At 46.1% G+C, this 19,342-nt stretch overlaps 1 protein-coding gene across 2 annotated transcripts in view; it reads right to left on the bottom strand.

Moving 5' to 3' along the window:
- LOC125281407 (focal adhesion kinase 1-like) overlaps nt 1–19,342 on the bottom strand; it is a 73,269-nt gene that overhangs the window by 41,103 nt on the left and 12,824 nt on the right. The window contains exons 2-4 of one of the 2 annotated variants that reach the window (XM_057312821.1): nt 15,873–16,002; nt 10,071–10,187; nt 6,852–6,949 (exon numbers count right to left, since the gene is read on the bottom strand). The exons of the other annotated variant lie outside the window; for it this stretch is intronic. The gene's annotated coding sequence lies outside the window, so the exon portion shown is untranslated. The remainder of the gene's footprint in view (nt 1–6,851; nt 6,950–10,070; nt 10,188–15,872; nt 16,003–19,342) is intronic. 2 annotated transcript variants of the gene reach the window in all.

The following is a 19,342-nucleotide window of genomic DNA, read 5'->3' as shown; positions in this document are numbered from 1 at the left end:
GTCCTACGTGAAACGAAAAGCTCTAAAACTGCACATGAAAAGAACACGGGGAAACCAGCAGCTTCTTCTCCAAACACAATGAGGAAAGTGAAACAATCTGAGAGACAAATTATAATACCCACCATATTATTTCTGTGCATGAGGAAGTTGATGTTAATAATATCCAAACTAGGGCTGAAAGGGGGCTCACTGTACTCTCTCGGTTAAGACCTCAGAAGCAAAGGTGAGCCCTTCACGGAGAACACGCTGGCCAGGCTGTGCTCCCGTCTCTGTCCAAGCACTGCCCTACTGCGGTGCTCCACCCTGCACCATGTGTTCAGTCCCCTAGCCCAGCCCGCCTCTTTGCAGCACCAGAAAGGCCTACTTAACACGAACTCCCCTCTTCTGCACACCTACCACATGCTGGGGGCGCAAGCACATTTCACTGACGCTTACCAACAATTCGGACTGACAAGGAAAGGAGCACACACTAGGAATCTAAGCTAGAATGGCTTGGTGGTTTCCAGGGTGTCCCCAGGTACAGGGGAAAGGCACTGGTGACCAGGCAGCGGGGGACAGAGGTAGATAAGGTGTGCAAAGCCAAATGGTGGGTGAGCCTCCCAGGAAAAGAGAGGACAGTGTCAAGTGGGTGGACAGGGATAAGACAAAAAGGCTGGAACCACACCTGGGGAGCACAGATCTTTAGGGGCAGGGTAAAGGCTTACAAGAGCCCCGCCCTCACCCCTTAGAGACAGTAGGCAGAGGAGCAAGCCTTTCCTACTCACCTCTCTCCACGAACCTTAACGCAGCCTCCAACTATAATCAGCAGGAAAGCCCATGTCTGCCTAAACACTCCACACACAAGTTCATTTCCCAGTGCCTTTGCCCCCAGAATTCCTACATAAGTATGGAAGTCTCTCCCCACCGTCTCTACCGGCACGAAACAGCACCTCCTTTAGAAAAATGCCCCAGATTTCAACTATTCGGGATTTTTTTCACTCAACAAGCACTGAGTGCTGATAACATGTCAGACCACATGGATTCAAAAAGCAGTAACGTTAGAACCTGGCCCACGAGAACTGACAACCAAGGAAGTGAGACAAGCAAATAAAGAAAGTTGAATGAGTTACCAGCTAAGCCTGTGTGTGCAGAGCTGATGCACAAAGATGCCAAAGCCCAGCCCTGTGGTCCAAATGAGAGAGAGGGAGACAGGCAGACACACACACACACACACACACACACACACAGCCATGCCCTAGGGCAGAACCCTCAAAGTTTCCCCTTTAAAAAGAATGAATGTTCCAAGCAGAAAAGCAGGAGAAACAAAAGCATAACGGGACGGGGGGGGGGGGGGGGGTGTGTGGCATGAAGAGGCACCAGCCGGCAGTGCTGAGGCTGGAGCCCATCAGAGCCGAGCTGAGGGCGAGGCCCGTGCAGAGGAGGCAGTGTCTCACAACATCGCTGGCATCAGGGCAAGCGGGGGACAGACTGGAGCTCAGCATTCATTCTCACTGAGGGGCTACTGTGTGCCAGGCACCACGAGCTGTTTCCTCATAAAACTTCATCACTCTTCTGGAAAGCATTTAACACCTTTTACTGTAAACGTATAGATGTCCAGATTATTTACATAAATACAATTATAAAATAAATTCACACGCTCACATATAAATGTATTTTTAATCTGTCTTCCCCACAAGTCAATTAGCAACTTAAGCTGTCAGACCGGATGGCCACAATCCCAGAGGAGTGGCAGAGGCCCACGGAGATTAATTCCCAGGGAAGCGAACAGGCCCTGGGAGCCCAACCGAGGCCCATCTGTTGAGAGAGCTAGAATGCGGTGTGTGCTGCTATAGGAAGAGACTCAACCACCAATCTACAAAGGCACTCCTGCACGATGACTGGCTGGGCCGCCTCAGTGACGGGATATCCATAAAGATTTTTCCATGAACAAATACATGGAATCAACAGTTTAAGATGATCTCTTGGATTTAAGTGTCATGATATATTCTATGCTCAGGTTTTAAGAAAATATTAAAATTTATGACGGGGGACCCTGGCTGGCTCAGTCAGTAGAGTGTACGACTCCTGACCTCGGGGTTGTAAGTTTGAGCCCCACATTGGGTGTACAGATTACTTAAAAAATAAAATCTTTCAAAAAATAAAAAATTTAGGACAAATGTTTAACGATCTGAATGTCACATTTTCCATGGAAATCTATTTAAAGGTCTTAAAGGAAGAGTCAGTAACTAAGTTAACATGTACCACCTAGCGAGACGCCACAATACAGGCTTTGTAGGTTAACAAAAAGTAACCGATCTCGTCCCGCTCTGCTTTTTCTCACCATCTCCACCTGGAATGCCTTTCCCCAACTACCGCGAGCCCCACTCACCATGCCCGGACCTGCTCCCTCAGGAGGACACCATCCTCCTCCCTCTGAGCTCCCCATCACTGTCTTCCCCATCAGGATTCTCTACCTGGTCTCGCCTGCTCCTGCAGAATCTGCCCTACGCACCTCAACCCTACTACCATGGGAGAGTAACCTGTCCAGCATGCAAGAAAACAGATGTCCCTGGGGGTGAAGACAGAAGGAATACACATGAGCAGATGGCAAATTTTATTAAGAGGCCTTACTGTCAGGGAGAGTGAGAACTCTTAAGAATATCAAGCAAACAGGAAAAAAAAAAAAAGTGGCAACTGTTAAGCTCAAGAAAACAGGAAAACAAAAAGTTGAACTAAAAGGGAATATAATCATGCTACATTCACCAGCTCAATAGTGAGCAACATTAACAAAGTCAAAACAATTCGCTAAATTATGGCTCTAAACAAAAATTGTGCTACAACTATGTGGGGGAAGATGGGAGTTCAAAATGTAACTTTGTCTAAAAGTGACGCATCGATGGCCCTGCCTCTACATAGATATTGCTGGGAACCGTGGACAGAAATGCTAAAAGAAACAGATAAGCAGGATTCCAGGCAGCTCTGGGAGGCGGATGGTGGAGGCAGGACAGGAGCCCGCTGGGTTCTGCATGAATCATTCAACACTGTTTTACTTTTGAACACATGCACGTACCACCCTCTGATAGAAGTGAAATTTCTAAGTAAGAAAAAGAAAGAATCCTTAACAGAAGCACTTCCAGCAGGACATAAGTGTTTTCCTACAACTTTTCAACCACGCTACCCCCTTTCCCCCTTCAACAGTGTCTCTCCACCCTCAGGACGCAGGGCAGCTGAGGACAGCGTGCATGGCCTGAGACCTGGCGTCAGCCTGCCGGCTCCGTACTCTTGAGAAAGCTACTGTAAGCTCTGAACCTGACCTTTCCCCGCCCGGGACATGAAAACACCACCACGGACCTCAGGGACCCAGCTGCGTTACTCAGCACCCAGACGGTGAGTAAGTGTGAGGATGACCGTACACCCTGGACCTAAGTCACCCAGATGCAATCTGTCTCACTACCCTCTCCCCCTTCACACCACCGTCCAGGCGGGCTTTCATTCTGACCACGCCCCCACACTGCGCCGAGCACTTGCCAGAGTGTCCTCCAAGTCGCCAAACCCGAAGGCCAAACCTCAGTCCTCATCATGACCTTTCCTGACACTTCAGAGAGTTGATCACATCCTCCTCCTGGACACTTCTTCCCTTCTTCCCATGGTGCCAGTGCTTGTGGTCTTCTTCACACCTGCTCTGTGCCAAACACTGCTCATGTTCGTCCTTGAGCACTCGATGGCAGAGTGACCCGAGGCTCAGGCTTGCTTGTCTTCTCTGTGCTCACTCCCTCGGTGACCACAGACCGTCACTGCGTTTTCATGGCCACTTCCAGCTCAGACTTCTCTTCCAAGCTCCAAATGCCTATTTACAACTGCCTACATGACATCTCTACTTGGATCCCTAACAGAATCACAAACTTAAAATGCCTACAGTGAGCTCCCCATCTGCCCCTCTAAACCAAGTTCCACCCACAGCCGTCCCCCCATCTAGTTGCCCAGGCCAAGAGCCTTCTAGTCAACTCAACTCCTCCCTTTGTCCTCACACCCCTTATCCAATCTGTCAGCAAATCCTACTGGTTCTACCTTTGAAATACATCCAAGGCCCAACTGCTTCTCACCACCTCCAGTTTTCCTGCTCCAATCCCAGCCTCCGCTGCCGCTCACCTGGTTCCCTGAACAGCGTGCCGACAATCTCCTGGTTGTCCTCTACTCTCCCCCACCCTCCAACCCCCACCACCAGTGTCTATTCCCAACACACTAGCCTTGCAAACCTCAGCCTAATCTCAGGGCTCAACACTGAGGGAGGGACAGCTGCCCTCCGGAGCCGACAGTCAGCACCGCCTTACCCTAGCGACTCTTTGTTTGGACAAACAGCCCCAGAACCTCACAGTTCAATCTATGTCGATTGTTCTCAGCTGCCCTGACGCTAAATAACCTATCTTTATTCACCAAATGGGGGGTTTCAGATGGGTCTCCGGGCAACCTTCCTTTCTGTCTACTGCCTCCCCACACCCCATTAACCCTGAAAATAATCTCCATACATATTTCAGCAATTCAACTCCTCCAAAACTTTGCTTTGCTTTCCTAGAATTCTGATTGTAAAACACCTCCATCCCAAGTTCTGCCTTAAGAATGCAACACCCCAAAACAAATCAAGAACCAAGAACCTGATCCATCCTGCAGGGGCTCAAGTGGACCAGGGCACTCAGGTACATCAAGGGACCCGGATCTCAGAGGAACACCATTAAGTCGATGCTGTACAAAGCCAGGCTTACTCGTGTGACCTCACCAGTTGTCCAGAATTGGGGGAAACAATTATAGAAACACTGGTTATAAGGTATTTTTCCTGGGTTTACATATTTTCAAACGGGGGGGAGGGGAGGGGAGGGCCAAACTAGAAGCAGCAGATTATATCTCGGTGCTCAAAGTTCCAGTGAGCCAAGAACGGGCTCTCAGTTCCCTGTCAGGCATTCGTTCTGCTGCACATCACATTAAGAAGAAAAATTTTGTGTAACTTCTGCTAAATATGAAACTGTCTTGGGCTCTACCATGACAAATGATTTTTAATAGCTAATGCTGATGAAAAGTTATACTTGATATTCTCCCTCTTGTTTGGATCCACTAAGAAAAGAGAACTTATTTTGTGGCAAGCATTAAACACTACTTCATCCAGCATTTAGTGAAAACTACCCATGGGTCAAGCAGAAAACATGCAGAAACGAAATAACAAAATCTTTGCCCTTAAAGATGCAGAAACAGACTTGTACCCAATAAATATAGCCCACTGTTACAGGAAGAAACATCGAAATGTGCAGGGAGGGTGGGGAGGAGACAAGGGATGTAAACAGCTGGGCATGGCCTTCTCCAAAAGACAGCAGAGTCACACCTGGCACAGCACACAGAACAGGTGCCTCTCGTAGCCAAGAAAGGGTAGAAGGAATCAGAAAAAAGGAGCAAGACTTCCAGGCCTTACTTGGAAACTGAAACTTCGTGACACAATTTTCCTTCCCTTCCCTAATACCTAATCCTGGCAGAAACAAAAGTGGGTTTGGGGGAGAAAGGAGAACAAAGGAGGAAGGTGAACTGACCCCCAGAAGGAAATGGAAAAACAATCCAGGGTCCTGCCCCTTGGACATCTAAGACAAACACACTTGCCAAAGTCAAATTCAACGTAATTATAATGATTTTGAATTCTGAATCCATGAAGTCTAAGTTTATGGGGCTTTTACACCAAAGCAATGTATTGCTAAAATCTTACCAATGCTAATACCACAAGACAGATTGATGAATCTTCTATCAACGATCTGTCCTCGATTTACCACTAGGCCTACCAGAAAGAGCAGTCTTTGGAAATAAGACAAACTGGAATAGAATCTCAATTCTATAACCTCCCAACTGTGGAGTGCAGCACAAGTGCCAAGGTTACAAATTAACAAATCACAAATAACCCAATCTCTGGAGCTTAGTTTTCCTCTCATTAAAGTGGGGGAACTGCCACCGAATAGCAATTGCTAACATTTGTGAATGCTGAGCACATTTCACATTTCTTATGGCATCTTCACCACAACCCTAGGAGAGCGGTCCCATCACCAGCACCCTTTGTCAGAGGAAAGAGCTAGGTTTAAGTAGTCAGTGAAGAGGGGCGCCTGGGTGGCACAGCGGTTAAGCGTCTGCCTTCGGCTCAGGGCGTGATCCCGGCGTTATGGGATCGAGCCCCACGTCAGGCTCCTCCGCTATGAGCCTGCTTCTTCCTCTCCCAGTCCCCCTGCTTGTGTTCCCTCTCTCCCTGGCTGTCTCTATCTCTGTCAAATAAATAAATAAGATCTTAAAAAAAAAAAAAAAAAGTAGTCAGTGAAGAGTTCGCATGGAGAGAAAGCTAGGTTTCAGTAGAGAAGAGTTAGTAAGTAAGCAGCCAAGCCAACATCTGAATCCAGAGCCCAGAAGAATAAAACACGAGTAAAAAGCACACGCTCCGAAGCCAGACTGAGTCTGAATCCCAGCTTTGCTTTTTACTAACTTAGTAACCTTTAACCTCTGTTTGAGTTATGCAAATGTGAAACAGGGGCAAAGGGTAGCCTCATTCAGGGGATTACTGCCAGAGACTCACCTAGGAGCTGGATGGCCCAGTGCTGACCCTGTTGGGCCACTCTTCTAGGGCACATGCTGCTACTGTCACAACTATCAGGGACAGGACTGTCATCCTGCCTGCCTCTCTCCACACATAAAAGGCACTAAACAACTAATATTTCTTCCCTCACCTACTCTGCAAAATCAACTAGCTTTTATTTGTTTCTAGTATATGTCAAAGAAACCTTAAGACAGATGAAAGAAAAATCAAAACAAAAGGAAAAACCAAAACACAAATGTAGCAAGAGAATTATACTCACAGTTCTGAAGGCCACGGTAACTCTGTGAAGAAATCAAACGTGGGTTTAAAGGAAATGCTCCCGGTTTCTCTTTCCTCTTTCCATAGTCCTCAGAGAACCTGACAAGGAGAGACAACATGCGCATTAAAACCCCCTTCCTTTCACTTCTTGAAGCTCTACTGAACTCACCCCTCAGCCAGTTCCATCACCTCCCACGCAAGCCTACTGGGCAACGCCTGGGATGAGGGGTGAGAAGAGGGCACCACGTCCCTGTCTTCAAAACTATTTCTACTTAAGAAACACACAGGAAGGAGCGCCTGGGCGGCTCAGTCGTTAAGCGTGTGCCTTCGGCTCAGGGCGTGATCCCAGAGTCCTGGGATCGAGCCCCACCTCAGGCTCCTACGCTGGGAGCCTGCTTTTTCCTCTCCCACTCCCCCTGCCTGTGTCTCCTCTCTCACTGGTATCTCTCTCTGTCAAATAAATAAATAAAATCTTAAAAAAAAAAAAAAAAGAAAAGAAATACATGTGAAGCAACTGGAAACTATTCAAACATATCAAAAATCATAAATTAACAGGGTGTGGTTGGCTAATAAGTGCACGATACAATGACAGAGTATAGACATCTGTTCCACTGCCTTCCATCAAAACTATACTAAAGAGATATTTTTTTAAAATGTTCTAAACAGGGGCGCCTGGGTGGCTCAGTCTGTTAAGCATCTGCCTTCAGCTCAGGTCATGATCCCAGGGTCCAGGGATGGAGCCCCAGGTCAGGCTCCCTGCTCAACAGGGAGTCTGCTTCTCCCTCTCCCTCTGCCCCTCCCCGTTTGTGCTCTCTGCTCTCTCTCCTGTGCATACACTCACTCCCTCAAATAAGTAAATAAATAAAATCTTTTTTAAAAATGTTTGAAACAGCACAGGGAGAACTGAAAGGAGAAAAAAGCCAAGATTTTTGAAGTACTGAGGAAATCTTCTAACATGGAAGATTGAGACCCAAACAAAAAAGTAAAAAGAAGAAACCTGGAGGAGACAGAAACTATAACAGACTGAAGTAGAGTAAATGAGGCAGCAGGCCCAAGAAAGCCAGGTCCTAATTCAGCAGTGGAACACACGGGAACCACTTCCACTTGCACAGCAGTGTCCTAGAAGACCAGAAGTGGCAGCAGCAGCGTAGACAGAACGGGGGTAAAGAAGGCATAGCCCCAAATACAGAGGAGCCGGGGAAGGCCATGGAAGCTGAAACCAGAACCTCAACCTCAAGCCAGGCACAACGTGATGCCCCCTCACTCTGAAAGAAGATGGGAGGGGGCATTCCCCGGAAAAGTAGAGGCGTCTATGGACTGAAGTCACCCTGCCCAGCTGCACTGAACAGACCTGGACTTAATGACCGTATATACAGTGAACAGTGAATTCTCCAGCTCTCCTACAACAGACCACACACGCACACCGCTGGCTTCCAGATTCTGAAGTCAGAATTGTGCCGGAAAGAGACTGGAGAATATTTCTGGGGAATCTGATCAGCTCCAAAAGACAGATCTAAAGATACTAACCCTGGGGACCCCCAACATATGGCCCACCCAGAATACCCTGATGTAAAAGTCAAAGGGCCCCACCACGTCAGACAGGAGAAGGAAGGAAACAACCTAAAAGAAACAGAGACTATACAAACTATCAATAATATAGAGGTAAAACAACACTGTAATCAATAAAGAAAAACAGGATGTTCTTCTAGAAAAATAGAAAAAGAGCTCTTGGAAATCTAAAGAACCTTTCTGAAATCAGAAATAATAAACTAAAGAAAAGGTTAAGTCAAACTGAAGTCATCTCCCTGAATAGAGAATAAAAAGACACCCCCCCCCCAAAAAAAAAAGGCAGAAAAGGAGGAGCAAAGGAAGGAAGAAGAAGAAGAAGAAAAAGGTATTAAGATAATTACAACCTTTGCCCAGGACAGCCAAGTTCCGGATAATAAGACTTCCAGAAAAACAAAATAAGGAAAAGCAAGAGAGAAAACCTCAGCACAGTAATGCCAAAGAGTATTCCCAGAACTGAAAACTCCCAGTTGCCAGAATGAACGGACCTGCTGAATATGCAGCACAGTGAATGAAAACCGACCACACAAGGTACACCATCACGACATTTCAAAAGACTTGGACAAATTGTAAAACTCCTACAAGCTTCTAAAGATGGGAGGGGGGAAAAGTTACATACGAAGGAAAAATGAGAATAGCTTCTGAATTCTAAAACAGTAACATGAAAACAAGAAGGCAATGGAGCAATCTTTGAATTTATGAACAAAAATGAATTCCAATACAGAACTCTATACCCAGCGAAACCATCAATCAAGTTTCAATCATGCATGGTCCCAAAAGGTTTGCCTCCTAAGCATCCTATGTCAGAAAGCCCCTGGAGAAAGTCTTCCACCAAAACACGAGCATCAACAAAAAATGAGCAAGGCATGAGCTTCCATTAGAAGGGATAAGGGAATCCCCAGGACGACGATGAAGGGAGATTCCAGAATGGTGGCTGTGCACCAGGAGAGAGGGAAACAAGTCCAAGCCGGAGCAGTGTTGCTCAAGAGGAGGGCATGCTGAAGGCTGTCTTCAACTTGTCCAAAAACACTGTACTATCTTTTTAAAGTAATTAACGCCACCAAAAGGAAGAAGTCAGTGAAGAAAGACAAAGACAAGAGTTGCCACAAACATAAAATCCAACTGTGGACAAAAGCCAAACAATGAGAACAAAGGAACATCCAGGGACAACACAATAAAAGACCGAAGGAGCAAGCAGCTCAGAAAAGAACAGAACAGAGATCTCCAGGAAAATGTCTGCCAGAAATCAAATGTGAAGAAGAGATGAGTCTGTATGACCATGAAGAAAAATTACTAAGAGGCTACTGGAAGGTATGGGGAAAATAGGTCTGGGGTAGGGGGTAAATTACAATAGGTATAAAAAGGGTTAAGAATGTGGGGGACTGATGGGGCACCTGGGTGGCACAGTGGTTAAGTGTCTGCCTTCAGCTCAGGGCGTGATCCCGGCATTATGGGATCGAGCCCCACATCAGGCTCCTCCGCTGCCTGCTTCTTCCTCTCCCACTTCCCCTGCTTGTGTTCCCTCTCTCGCTGGCTGTCTCTATCTCTGTCGAATAAATAAATAAAATCTTTAAAAAAAAAAAAAAAGTGGGGGACTGAAGAAAGATAAGTACCCATCATAATGGTCTGGGCGTACCTCTATCTCAGGACTCACCCACTGTACCATCATCACTGACTGACTTCTCTGTCTCCCTCCCTCGGCTGCAAAGACCTTTTGGAGAGGATCATTTCTCATCCAGTTATCACCCTGCAGAGTCCAGTACAACGCCTGCTACAAGAGTATACACAAAAGCAAAGGGTTTTTGTATTTTTTTGCATTTATTCGGGTACTGAGTATCTACTACACATACCTGCTATCCTTCCGGAGAACTAGAATTCAAAGACATATGGACCTTGCTTGCCTTTAAATTTAAAGAGTTTCAACTTTTTTTCACACCTGAGAAAACAAATATTTCTCCTATATCCTCACTCTCCCCAAAAGATGAAAAGTTCACCAGGGGCTTACAGAACTTTAATAGTCTGGCTATCACTAATGGATATGGAACCCAAGACCTGATGACACTTGCTTGACATTGTATGCATTGTGTAATATGAAAAGAGTGCCGGCTTGGGTATCAGGACACCTGGTTTCTAGTACTTTAGAATTACTCCTTTTGAAGAAGAGGAAATCCCAACTCCTTGATATGACCTGTCGGTCCCTGAATGATCAAGCCCAGTCTGACTGTCATGCTATCTCCCGTGAATCCTACAAAGCAGCAACATTAAGCCATTTTCGGTGTACAGAACAACCTGTGCCCTCCTCGACACCTCCTCCACCTGGACCTTCTTCCCCGGGCTAACCTGGACGCATGTGCGGTGGGAGCCTTGCCCTTCCCCCAGGTGAGACACCTCTCTCCTGTACCCCTCAGCACGCCTTCACATGACACCAGTATCTGTGGAGTGGCTGACAAATGCCATGCACGGCCCCAGGCCCCAGGACACAAGGCAATAGACGAGAGAGACGCAGGACTCTGCGGTGGTGGAGCTTCCTGTGCAACAAACTAGAGCGGATGTTAAATCTGGCCTGTCAGTGTCTTCCTCCACCCAAACAGCAAGATTCTGGGGACAACGACAGCCTAAGTTCCACAGCCTCAGCACCGCCATCCCAGACAAATATTTAAAGCACTATTAAATAAAACCAAAGTGAAGGTCAAAAAGCCCCAGTGCCTGCAGCAGGTGAGTACCATTTGCTCTTTAAAAGCCCTCTTTTTCTACTGTCGTTGTTTGTTTGTTTGTTTATTGCCTCTTGTCTGTTAGGAGTATAAACCTGAAAATGTCATTCAGGGAAATCTTGCGAGTCCGCTGGAACTGGCTTTATTCTCCTTACTAACCGCAAACACAAGACAGCCCAGTTACTCCCCACGTCTGGTTTCTGTTCACCACTCTATAACCAACAGCGCGCACTGGACCGAACACCTAAAACACACGATCAGAACACATGCACTTGATGCGTGAATGACCTAATGATGAATACATGAGCGTATACACTGGCTTTGAGGGCCTTATAATTGCTCCTCACTCTAGTTTCTATTTTAAGGAGAATTCAAGCAGATAGCAACACCGCATTTATCAACACTGGACCTGCTGGATGTCTACCATTTGAACTGCGGGCAGCTTAGGGCCACGTCCAGCATGGAACTACTAAAATACAAGCATAACAATTTGAACTAGTTCAACTAGGGCAGAAAACTAGGTATTTCCCCAATCCTATAATTAAAATGCTTAAATTCTTTTGCTCCAGACAAAGAAAAATTAAACTTGGCTCATTATACAATGAAATAAATTGCCAGCTCCTTGAAGGTATTTGTAAGATGGACAATCTCTACGTTTCTGGCATAAGTGGGGACATTTATACGTACACGGGGTCCTCAGGCTACTCTGAACTCTCTTCCCCCTAACATGCAAATGAGAATTTCCCACCAGTCACAACACACTCTGAATCTATGCTTCCTGAACAGGTAACATACTCCACACGATCACTTTGCTTCTAATCGTCTCGTTTCAGTGCACAGTCCAACCTGGACAGTCCCTGATACCCACCTCTCACTCACCCGGACAACAGTGACAACCTGCCATCTGCGGAGGGTGTGGTGTCATAGCAGTCTCTCCCAAGTGCTTTACAAGCACCAGCTCTGGAATCCTCACAGCCCTAACTGATTACTACTCTTGTTCCATTTTGCATGTGAGAAAACAAAGTCCAAAAAAACTTAAGACATTTTCCAAGGTCACACAGCAGACAAGGGAGAGAGAGATCAGGCACTCAAACACCAGCTTACCTTAGAATCACGATGCTATTCTGGCTTCCCAAGTTACCCAGATATTATTACTGTGAAAACAATGGACATGATTTGGGCTTTCCAAAGCAAACATGACAGAAGGATTCTTTCTGAAGCTGAGTAACAGTCAACACGACACACTGCCATATTAGAAGATCTCTGGCTTGAATTAACCATGCAGGCTGAGCCCCTGGCAGGAAATGGTCCGCTTGATGCTAACTGCCAAATAAAGCCCCAAACCACTGTTTCTCAATGCACAACATTCTAACCATTTAAATTATCTGTGAAGGTCTCTAATGTCCAAAATATATAACCACTTCACACAGGTGTCCCTTCCTCTAAGCTCAGTGTACCAAAGGTTTCTGCACTCAGGCAAGCCGTAGTAACCTGTACTCTGAAGAACACAGGTCAGAAGAAACTTTCTGAAAAACCAAAAATGTACAAAGAATGCAAACATGATTATGAAAGTTATCTGGGCAAACAAAAGCTTCTTTACGCTTCAAAATCATTTTCTAGTCAAACACATTCTAATACTAGACAGTGGAGCAGCTCATAGGTCATAGGTCACCGCATCCCATTCATCTGTGTGCCAGCGCATGGAACAGGGTCTGCGGTCCAACCGGTAGTAAGCTACTGATGATGTGAATACATTAGGGAAATGAAGAGGCAATATTACTAATGGCTGAAAAACCGGTATTAGGAACAACAACAACAACAACAATAAATCGCCTGTTCTACATGCAGAGTACACGGTGAATACCAGCTGCTTGCACTTCTTAGATACGCTGGTCAAACTCATCAGGGAATAAGATTAGCTTTTAAATCCCCACAACAGAAATAACTACATCACTGGGAACTGTATTTGCTGAACCTCAGGCTGATTCTTCCCTAACTAGCCATGTACTAAGAACTATGTTCTGTCACATTTGTCAAAGAGTTATGATAATCTCCACTTAACAGATAAGAAAACAGATTTAGAGCTTAAGGAACCTGGTCAACATGCAGGGAATAAGAATCGAATCTGAGGTTCAAAGCAAGACCTATCCAACACCCATCCTCTTAACCACCATTCTGTTCTACACTGTAAATAATATCCATAGAAAATTCCACTGCGCAAAGGCTCATTAAAAATACGAAAGAAACACTATTCTACTCAAATTAATTAATAGGCACAGTTAACATATTCAAGACAAGACAACACTTCAATTGTACACATATGAACGAATGGGCTACTAAGGTATACCTAAGGGTCATTCTACCTGAGAGAGGCACCAAAGTAAGGACCCATGAACCAAATGCATGCAGTACTTAGCAGGAAATCTCCTGCAAGGCCTGGGAGTGGTAAGTGATCAAGAGACACAGTCGTGCGGGCATCACTGGCCTCGGTGGAACTGGAGATCACTACCTGGGCAAATGGAAGCAGTTTGCAAAGCGAACGGTCCCAGATCTAGGTAAGGAAGACGAAGCACATTCCCTCCTGCCTCTCCTAGAAAGAGCAACTAGGAAGGCTGGAAAGAGTAACTGCAGAAGCTCTCTGACCACTCTGAAAAGTAAAGTGGAGCAGGGGGATTAGGAAGCAAGACTGGATTTAAACCACGACCAAAATCAGCAGATTTCAATACAATGGAAAGTCTCCTTGCACGATATCCTAAATGGGGAGGGCACACCCCAAACTTATTCAGCATAGGAAGAACCAGAAAAGCGTCAATTCCCGTGGGAGGAGAAAATCAACACAAGCCAATATCAAGAAGGAAACAAATATGACAATCAGCCCAGAGGGACTTTAAAACAACTACTGTACAAATAATTCCACAAACAAGCATACACACAACATACTCGATATCGCAAATTCTTCTTTTCCTTTTCTCTCTTAAACCCACTGGCTCTGGCCCCCACCACTCCACGAACTTCTCCCTCTAAGACTACCAACGACCTCTGCACTGCTCAATCCAATCATTAGAGCCCAGGGCTCGTCCTTTCGACAACTGACAAGAGCTGATCTCCCACTCATGTTCTCGTGATTTTCTTCTTACCCCACCGATGGCTCCCTCCTTCCAGAGTCGCCCAGGGCTCTGTCCTTTCTCCTCTCAGCTATGCTTACCTCCCAGGCAAGCTCATTCAAATGCTGCTTCTATGCTAACAAAGCTAAAACTTGTCCCTCCAGCTCAGCCCGACTGCCTGGCCTTGCGCTGGACTGACCGCTGTTCACTCTGCACCGCAGCCCCACCGCGGCCTGCTCCTGCGCATCACCGAGACGGCAGAGCTACTTCTCCCAAAACCCCTTCCCGCTACAGCTCAGGGCGGCGGGCAGGGAACGCTAATAAGAGGCAACGTGGGCAAAATGAAGAGAAACATCATTCTCTTCAACTCTGCCAGCCCTCCCAGCGGTAGGGATGGATTCTAATTCCCCGTACGACTAATTGTCGAGAATGGCCCGGGTTTTCCTGACCAAACCCTGGCAGGTGTACTCTCTGCCGGGCCTGCTTGTAGGCCCCTTGGGGAAGTGGAGCATCACCGAAGAGAACTCAGTGAAACGTCCCACACCTCCAAGCCCAGGTGCTGACTGGCCCGCCCCCTCCACAAACCTTCCTACACACAGCCTTCTCCGTTCATGACAACGTCCGCCTTCCAGCTGCTGAGGCGAGAAACAACGGACGTCATCCCTGCCGCCTGTCTTCCTCCCACATTCCCCATCCAGTCTTGTCAGCAAGTAATGTTGGTTCTTCCCACAAAAGAGGCCCAGACGCTGTCCCCTCGCCATCATGCTCACCAACACCATCGTGACCGGAGCCACCATCCCTCACCGAAATGACTACAGCACTCCGGAACAGGCCTCCCCGCTCCCAGCCCTGCCACCCTAGCATACACGCTCACCACGGCAGACCGATTCCAAGCCTAGATCAGACGGCATCGCTTCTCTGCTCCAAACCCTAAATGGTCCCTCATCTTACATGGATGACAACAGAGAGTCAGTGAAGGAACGAGGTGAAGGACTGAGCCAACTGGTGTTCCCCACACTGCTAGGCTGTTTGTTCAAGGGGTCAATGGGACTGAAGAAGGGGCCTCTGAGGGCAGTCAGTGTGGAACTGCTGGTGAGAACACTTTTAAAGATATTAAGAAAACCCTGATTTAATACAACCTGGAGTAGAATCTGCTAAGACACATTATAACTGACGACAGTAAAAATATCTGCAGAGCAGAAAAAGGGTTAGCTGGAAAATATACAATGATGAAAATATAAGTTGCTTAAAGCATTTAAACTATGGTTATTCAGTCTATCATTCATGAGCAGGAGCTTTGTGGAAAGTATTCGAACCCATCATGTGTTACTGAGCCAGTAGCACCAACGGCAACCTCATGAAATAGCCTGACTTGTCCTACCACACTGCAGTTCAATGGTTTGTGCAAGGCTCTGTTGTGACTTTTCAACCACAGAGCCAAGACTGAAATCTATTTGAAAAAGACCCCCCCCCTTTACTCATCACTATTACCAAACACTCAATTGCTTCGGAAATTAGCTTTTGCTCCTACGTGTTAACATTTCTTCATGAGCTCAGCCTAAATTGACAAGGCACAGCAGCGCTCATATGAGGGACTTCGGGAAGTGAAGGCATTTCAGTGGCTGCAAGCATCTTACTCACAAGCAACGTCCGACGCGGCCACACGGCTCCCCCGCCGCCACAAGTTAGAGCAGCGCCTGCTGACTCACTCGGAGGAGCGTGCAACTCCTGACCTCAGGGTGGAGTTCACGCCCCACGCTGGGCATAGAGGCTAATTAAAAATGAAAAAAATTAAAAGTTAAAGAGAGAAGTGGATTTGTGTCCCCACACAAACGTGTAGCAGATGTGTTTTGAGCTCAAACTACAGTTCCAGCGGCATTTCTCAAACCTCAATGCAAGTACAATGAAAATTCACGTATCTCAAACCCACTTCACTGAGCAACTGAGGCACTTCCATCAGACCATCAATCGGAGAGAGGAATCTGCGCTGTAATGACGTGCGGAAAGGCAAACATCAAAAAGAATCTAGTGGAATTCTATCGATGTCTGCCAAACGATGAATACACTAAACTGAAATGATATGCTTCCGAACTGGTATCAGTGTGCAAGAGCACCTACGAGTATGCAGACACTGTCAGAGATGACATCTGTAACCTTCCGTGCAGATCAGCCCCGAGACTGAACATTTGTCATTGGTTGTGATGATACGGAACACTACCTGTGAGCTCCAATTACAAAACATGTTATCCAACCCTCCCCTGAAAAAAAATTCCATTCTTATTAGACCTGTATTATAATATATATATATACATACTCAATTATTATTTGAAATTCTGTCAATAAAAATTTTATAGATATTAGTGTTCTCTCCTGTTATGTAAGTACTTACATAATATCCTTCATTTTGCCTCTTAGTCTGCAAAACCTAAAATATCTACCATCTGCCCCTTCACAAAGAAGCCTGCCGATCCGTTTCAGTCATCTTCCCCAGATCTTCTGAACCCAGGTACAGCTAAGGCACATACCACATATCTTTAACTTCTCAGCTGTTTTTTTCTTTTTAACTTAAGTCTGTCATTTTACCTTTATTCCTTATAAATTTTACCTTGTTGATTTTAGCACTTCATTACAACCTGTCGAAGTATTTTCAAATCCTGATTCTAAAAATGAACGGTCTCCCAGCATTAACTCCTGTTCTTTACTCAAATTCTTGATGAAAACATTACGACAGGTGTCAAGTATGACACACTTCTGGAGACATCTTCACTTGGGTGCAGAAATTCTGGTATTTTAGTTTTGTGGCAAATTACACTACATGTGGTTGCAATGTATCTTCTACCTACGAGCAGTAATTTCTTTTCTTTTTTTTGGAAGATTTTATTTATTTATGTGACAGAGAGAACACAGCAGGCGAGTGGGAGAGGAAGAAGCAGGCTCCCAGCGGAGGAGCCCGATGTGGGACTCGATCCCGGAACGCCGGGATCACACCCTGAGCCGGAGGCAGACGCTTAAGGACTGCGTTACCCAGGCGCCCCAAAAGCAGTAATTTCTTGAACTCCCTAGTAATGACAGGAATAACAATTTACTTTCTAGGCTGTATGCAGGAAAGGATTAAGCTTGCCCCAGGGAAGATTTGGCCATTGCCCAGCTCCTGGGAAGTCACCTCTGAGCCTTTGGAATCCCCTGCCTGATAAGGCGGTCTTTGTTTAGCTGGGGGCCTTCGGCCACACCAGACAGTCCATGCTAACAATTTGATTTCTGGTGGAGCCTTGGGCCACACACGACACCAGTTTGATCTCCAGAGGGATTGGAGACTAAACTCAGCCATGTAGGCAGTGCCTATGGGACAACCCCCAATACATATCCTGGACACCAAGGCTCAGGTGAGCTTCCCTGGTTGGCAGCATCGGTGCTGGGAGAAGTCAGCACACCTGCACTGCGAGAGGACAACTAGAAGCTCATGCTTGGTCTTCCCTGGACTTTGCCCGGTGTGCCTTTCCTTCACTGTTCTGTCCACATCCTTGCCCTGTAATAAACCATAACCATGAGGATAATGGCTTCTCGCAGTTCTCTAAGTCCTTCTAGTGAACCACGGAACCTGCAGGTAGTCTTGGGGGCCTCCCAAACTCTAGGTCCTGATGATTTACAACGTCCTTACAGCAACACTTGTTCTTTCAGCACGAGGAGATGCTAGTTTAAAATGCAGGTGACAGGGGCGCCTGGGTGGCACAGCGGTTAAGCGTCTGCCTTCTGCTCAGGGCGTGATCCCGGCATTATGGGATCAAGCCCCACATCAGGCTCCTCCGCTGGGAGTCTGCTACTTCCTCTCCCACTCCCCCTGCTTGTGTTCCCTCTCTCACTGGCTGTCTCTGTCTCTGTCGAATAAATAAATAAAATCTTTAAAAAACAAATAAAATAAAATAAAATAAAAAATAAATAAAATGCAGGTGACAGGCTTCCACATCAGCAATGATCATCCAACATCTCTGTGGGATAATACCAGGCATTTGCATTAAAAAAAATTTTTTTTTTGAGAAAGAAAAAGCCAGATCACGAGGCGGTGGGGCAGGAAAGGAGACTCCACACTGAGCACAGAGCCTGACACAGGGCTGGATCTTATGACCCTGAGATCATGACCTAAGCCCAAAACAAGAGTAGGACGCTTAACTGACTAAGGCACCAGGCCCCCCCTGCCTGCATCTCTCATATACTCTCCTTGGTGATTCTTACATACACTACTTTCAGGACCACTGACGTACCCAAAAACTTCCTGAGGCAGTGACCGTCTTTTTTTTTTTTTTTTAATTTACTTACTTAGTCACTTATATAATCTCTACACACAACGTGGGGCTCAAACTCACAACCCCAAGATTAAGAACCACATGCTCCACCCACTGGGCCAGCTAGGCACCCCAGGACTGTCTTCTTTTTAATGAATCCCCATCAGGACAAGATGCTCAAGAGTCAAGAGTGACTCAGGACAACGCTCTAAATCTGGTAGAGAAGTGAGAACAACTGGCATTATTAGTCTTCTAAAACTTAGACTATATACACGTGTGAGATTTGTTTTGTCATTCCTCAAATATCCAAGACAATGTAGAAATAAATGACTGAATGCAAACCACAAGTTACTTGGATACAGTGTGAACAACGGATTCAACGGTGTCCATTTCTCACCCATTTTTCAATTACATCCATTTTTTTCAATCTCCTGACAGTTAATAGGAAACCTGAGTTTTAGAAGCTGTCTTCATACCCTTCTCATCTACTAAAAAGATCACCCGTGAGCTAAAGGTCAAGACAGCTGAGAGAATCTTGAGAGTTCTCCTCTGTCAGTATCAAGGAGCCATTTACCCAAGGAGCCTTACCCTGTTATTTCTTCATCTCTAAAGTGGGAGCCCCGGACCAGTTGATCCCTAAATTTAGATCAACCTCTAAAATCCTAGACTACCTAAAACAATAAAAATAAAGGAGGCAAACACCCAGTGGAAAAGTTTAGAATTTCCAATGAAATAGTTGAAAGGGCAGACTCAAAGACGAAAATCAAACATCAACTCTTCACCAACCAAATCATCAACCGTCACCCGACAAAAATTAATTCATATGTAGAC

This window comes from Ursus arctos, unplaced genomic scaffold (genome assembly GCF_023065955.2).
Source record: "Ursus arctos isolate Adak ecotype North America unplaced genomic scaffold, UrsArc2.0 scaffold_16, whole genome shotgun sequence".
NCBI classification, from domain to species: Eukaryota; Metazoa; Chordata; class Mammalia; order Carnivora; family Ursidae; genus Ursus; species Ursus arctos.
The sequence above is the reverse complement of the archived record's forward strand: the minus strand, read 5'-3'. Positions and strand labels throughout refer to the sequence as shown.